Source organism: Microtus ochrogaster, linkage group LG5, assembly GCF_000317375.1.
Source record: "Microtus ochrogaster isolate Prairie Vole_2 linkage group LG5, MicOch1.0, whole genome shotgun sequence".
NCBI lineage: Eukaryota > Metazoa > Chordata > Mammalia > Rodentia > Cricetidae > Microtus > Microtus ochrogaster.
The window spans coordinates 24107505-24113504 of NC_022031.1; the positions used below are offsets into that span (position 1 = coordinate 24107505).

Genomic DNA, 6000 nt, shown 5'->3' on the forward strand with positions numbered 1-6000 from the left:
GGAGAAATGCCACCAGTAGATGAAATCAAGAGTTAATGGGAACAGTCTTAGAACAGGGAATGAAAGGGAATCATAGAAACCCACAATGCCCTCATTTGTATAGCGGTGCCAATACCGTAGGAATCAACACTGCAAAAAGCTGAGAGGAAGGGGACATGAGAATAAGAGATAAGCCGTGTCAACTATTAAGAGCAAGTTTTGAAGTTATTTCGTTCACAGGATGATAGGAGAAAACCTGGTTTATCCCCATAGGAAATAGAGTCGTAAAGAATGAAGAATGAATTGATTCAACTTTGGCTGATGAGTTAATTGTGAGAATTTATATTTGACCAGAGGTAAAATGTTAATCACTAAAAACAAAACTCTCTTTCACTTTGCTTGAAGCTGTAATCACAAATGCTGCCAACGAGGCACACTAGTCTGCCTGCAGGTGTGCTTAGTTAGAAAGCTTCCTTTGTTGCTTGCAATACCGCTTATGCTTTTAATATTAAAACTATAAATCAAATAGATAAGGGTTAGCCGTGGGAAAGTTGGGGAACAGAAGGGGAATGAGGTAAGGGAACGCACTGGCAATTAATGTAACCACTATTAGAAACTTAAGGAAATAAATTTGGTTGTAAAATTGTTCACGCAGACTATTGAAACTGTATAGGTAGAAATGGCTCAGGCTATCCATGGCCACTTGTTTGAAATAGCTGGTCAGGGTTTCATCATTGCACCACCTTCGCACTTCTGTCCTAGGTCATCGGACCCCTTGGGAATCAGCAGCTAGTCTCCCGGCAGGCAGCCTTCCCTTAAGGGATGAAGAATAGCGGACTGAAGACCAATGCACATTTGACTCCTTGTACCTTTTGAAAGATGTTAGGAGATGGTTATCAAGTGTTTGAATGTGGTTGATCCTGCTAAGCACTAAGCTGTTCAGCAGCTGAGTGCTTGTGTAAGGTTCCGTGAATGTCATTTAGTGTTCACTCAGCTTCATCATTAGTGCTGAGGCCTTTTTGACATGGTCTGTATAATACACTCGTGCTTTCCTCTGCACAAACAGTTATAACTTAGAGCAGCTGAGTATTTTCTCTAGTCTCAGAGAGAATTAATGCCTGTCAGATTTCTAACCTTTAATAATATTTTACCACCCTTAGAGTTAATAGAATTATTTGACTGCCGTGAATATGGCAGACACCAATAAAAAAGCTTATTTCTGTTTATGCCTTAGGCAGAAAGTGTGTGAGACTGCCGACTAGGAGTGTCTAAATACCTGTGTATCTATAGCCTTACAGGGAAGACTTGTTAATTAGGAAAGCTACTACACTTAACCTACCATTACCTGTGTTTTCCTGCAGAATCAGTTCTTGCCATCCATTCAAAGGTATTTAATATACCCACTTTTTGCCTGAAATTTAATTAAAAGGAATAAGCAGCCTTGGTCAAGTTAGAGTTAACATAGCTATTCCTTTTCACTCCATTTCCCATGTAGAGCACAGCTACCATTGATTTCAAAGGGATCATTTGAATCACATGAGTTTTTAAGATAGAGAGCAAGATGGGAAATGAGTGGCCAGTTAATAGTGTGAAGTTATTTCTTTTTTAAAATGTCTCCCACAAATCCTTCTTAACTACTCTTCTCACATGAAGCCAAACTCCCAGCTATCTATTTGTACCTGCTACTGCCAAGAGACTATCACATCTTCCACGTTGTCTATCTCCAAATGCCACTGATCCAATGGCTCTTAAACTCAGTATTATTGAATTATATAAATAACTAGTTGAGTGAACCCTAGCTGTGGGAAATGTTCTTACACAATGGCATCTATGTCCTCTTCCGTGAAGTGTTACTAGGGTATCCCCATTCTAACCAGAAGTGGTCCAAGACATTGGTCAGTGTCTCCTAGAACACAATCATACACGAAAAGCATGTTTCTTGATTCAACTATAGTATTCAAAACTCGTTAAAAAATGTTACACAGACTGATCCAGATGTACTTAACCAGAAGCCCAAGAGATCAAGTTTCCAGTGTGTGATTTACCTAGCAAGCCTTCAAGGATCTTCATGCACGTCCAAGTTGAAGAGCCTTGGCACTAAGCCAGTCTCAGCACTTAGTTGGATGGAGGAATACACTAAGTCAAATAAGTGGATATTTTGTTAAAATATACATTCTAAAAGGATATGCTTTTTAAATATTTTTGTGTTTGATTTTTTTAACCTGTCTGTCCTTGTGTCTATGTATGCATGTGCCACATGTGTCGAGTGGCCTTGCAGAGATGAAAGATCACTTGGAGCTAAAGCTATCGGTGGGTGTGAGCCTCCTGATGGGACCCTAAGAACCCAACATCAGTCCTCTGGACAACCAGCAAGTGCTTTATACCACTGAACCATCTCTCCAGCCCCTACACAGATATCCTTTTTAAGAAAAATAATGAATTATGTTCCCTAAGGGCATGGCATGATAGTGTTATGTGTGTGTTTGTGTCTGTGTGTGTGTCTGTGTATGTGCCTGTGGGTGTGTCTATGTGTGTATGATTATGTGTCTATGCATATGTGCCTATGTTGTATGTATATGAGTGTGTGTCCATGTGTGTTCTTGTGTGTGTGTCCATGTGCATGTGTCTGTCTGTGTATGTGTGTGTATAGTGAGATTTCATTTGTATTTTAATAAATAAAGCTTGCCTGAAGATCAGAGAGTAAAACAGCACCCCTGCCTGGTCAGCCTTACAAACCAGGCAGTGGTGGCACACACCTTTAATGCCAGTAGCCACACTAGTTTGCCATAGAAACTGAGCGGTGCATGCCTTTAATCCCAGTGGCACACGCCTTTAATCACAGCCCTAAAGAGGAATGTAAAATGGGAGGAGACAGCTCTAAAACACCAACTCATTCTGAGATTCCTGGAGGCAGGATTGTCATTTCGGACTGAGGTAGAGATAAGAGTCTGTAGCTGGGTGTTTTGTTTTTCTGACCTTTCGTTGAACCCCAATTTCTGTCTCTAGATTTTTATTCATCATGCTACATGTATGTATTCTGGTCCACAGCTGTTCTTCACAGTGACAGAGACTATCCCTTTGAGCAGGCAGGTTCACTAATGTGTTCCCCAGGCCTCCAGTCCACCTTGTGTCATGCTCCTTCAGGCTCACTTCTCGTAGTGTTGCTCAATCTCTCAATCTCACTGGATTACCCATCCCAAAAGAAAGAGGTTATCTTTAAAAAAAGCCGTGTTCCTCGCCAAGGTCAGAAAATTCATCTCCAGCTGAGCATGGCTTTATCTTGTAGACACTACTGAAGATTTCAAAACAACATGAATTGTGTCTTGCTAAATTTTTCCTCCTTTCTCTTCCATCACTTCAATACTGTACACAAAACATCTACGTTCTTGTAGGACGGGTATAAATAGTTAGTTGTTTTACCACTGCCGGAGAAGGGCTGAAGCTCAAAGTCATGAGCTTCCCCATTTGCTGTCTCTTTAGTTAATTTCACCCAATTCTTCTCTTCTGTCACCTGTAAGTTCTCATATGTGAGCTAAGCAAAAAAGAAAGCATCGATCCCAAACAGCCCAGTCAATAGGCAAATGGCTGCTTCAGCTCTAATTCTATCTGCTTCCTGCAGTTTGCTTACTTTTATAGCCAAGACAGTCAAAGCAGGCTCAAGTGCCAACATCCACTGAAGATGAAAGGAAAAAACAAAAGAAGGTGGCTGCTTTTCTGTGACGTATAACACATCTCTTTCTGCTGGGTGATTCTAATTGATTATCCTTAGTTAATCATCATCATCAACAGTGTTTCTGCTGTTTGCCTGCCTGAAAGCTAACAGAGAAAGCACCTCAGACCTACAATGGAGTAAGGCTCATTCTCTTGAGCCTAACTTACTGAATATTTTACCAGAAGATAGAAGCAAGCGAACAAATAAATACTCCTACACGAGTACCTGTTGAAATCATCCCAGGTAATCTTTGAAAGTTATATTGCTGCTGAGGAGGGAGCTGAGTGGGTAAGAAGGCTTGCCTGCAAGCACAAGAACCTAAAATTGAATCCTCAGAACCAACATTTAAAAAAAGAAAAACAAGCTTGTCCTGGTGAGCCTGTAACCCAATCCTTTTAAAACAGAAACAAGTAGATACCATGAGCTCACTGGCTAGCCAGCCTAGTCCATACAATGAGTTTCCATGTCAGTGAGAAACCCTGTCTCAATGCAATGAGAGAGTGGTAGGGGGGACCCCAAGTCTTCCTCTAGCCCCCTCATATGCACGCTTAAACACACAACACACACCACAAAGCACACACATATGCAGAGTTGTGGGGAGAGAGAGGGAAAGAACGTAAAGATTAAAAAGATTTAAAGACAAAAGTTTCATTGGTAAGCAACTGAATCAAAATCTCTGGCATAAATCACAGCTCAATGAACACTAGACTATGCTCATGCCCACTGAAGTTTGAGATTTATATACCAAATAATTTGCTATGTATTCTTAAGAACTATAATGAAAGGTAAAAGAAAAATAAAACTAATAACTAGTTATCATTTCACAATGGATAAGTAATTATATAGTTAGTTAACATTGTACAATAAAAAGAAAAATTATGCTAATATTAGCAAAATTGCTACTTTCGTAAATAAGTATAGCTTCTAACTAACTTAAAATATTCATCTTTCTTTATACACATAGATTAATGTAGAAACTTCTTAGTCTTTTTTTCAACAGAAAGGCTACTGCAGAGATCCACAACTGGTCAGATTTCTGAGAATACATGACTGTGTTGCACCCATTAAAATAAATACATTACTACAACACCCCTACAACTAAGTCTCAGAGAACATCACAGAAGGGGGCTAGAAAGATTGCAAGAGCCAGAGGACCAGGATTTGTGTTGAAAGGCAGTATTCTATAGACACAGCAGCAATGATGCGTCCATCAAGCTTCAACAATATGACTGTTCGCAATAGACTTACACAATGACTATGAACATGGAGAAAATGTTCACAAGGTCCTGCCCCTAGAAGAAGAGCTACAAGTTGTCAATGACTGATGAGGGAAACAGAACCAGTTTTCTCCAGGGATGAGCTCACTAACAGAATGTGCGATTCCAAATGGTCAAGCATAAACACATGTACTAATTGAATTAGTTCATTTTATACATATATACATAAAACTACACATATAGCTAATAATTATATAAGAAAAGGTCAAGAACTGTAGCAGTAAAGAGCAGTGAATATGAAAGGGTGGAGATGATGCATAAAATTATAAAAAAATTAAGTAAAACTAAAAATAATTATATTAACATTTTATAAGAAGAGAGACTTACAAAGTTTTTATTTGAGGACAAAGCAGATTTTGTTTAGCAAAGTAGCATATTTGATAACTTCATAGTAAAAGTAGATATTAAATATGGTATAGATAAATAACCTATCCATGAACCAAACAGTGAATTAAGAACTAAATAGCTATTTGGTATATAAAGGGGGAAAAATATAAGAAAAGATGGAGAGCCATAGCAACATGAGAGGTTGAAAGTGACATCACTGGGAGCCCAATAGACAAGACAGTCAATAAAACTTTCTTAAAATCAGAAACATACAATGAAATGCTAAAGGTGGCACTACCTAATAAAAATCTAAGTTGTTTGCGAGTCACAGTTCACTCATGACAGTTACACTTAGTGGTACATCTGGCAGCAAAGAGGTAGGAATTCTACATTATCACATTATATTACACATTACAGGGGGGTTCAGAAGAGAGAAGCAGCATGAAAGGAAGGCAGTGAGAATGGAAGGAGCAGGGAATAAAGTCTGAAAGGAACTGTAGTCCTTAGCCCCATCCTCAGAGAATCCTCACACATGCTAAACATTTCACTGGACCATTCATGGAAAGTAGTTAAGGCATTGTTACCTGAGAGGTAAGTGACCTCATGCCTTGAAGTTTGGGGGGAAAAAGGCTCTCTAAGTTAAACAAAAAAAAAAAACAATTTAATAAATAAAGCTTGTTTTTTAAAATAATGTTCAGAGGGTAA

At 38.9% G+C, this 6000-nt stretch overlaps 1 long non-coding RNA gene across 1 annotated transcript in view; it reads right to left on the reverse strand.

The window, feature by feature from the left end:
* LOC113457730 overlaps window positions 1-6000 on the reverse strand; it is a 314883-nt gene that overhangs the window by 260421 nt on the left and 48462 nt on the right. The window lies entirely within an intron of this gene.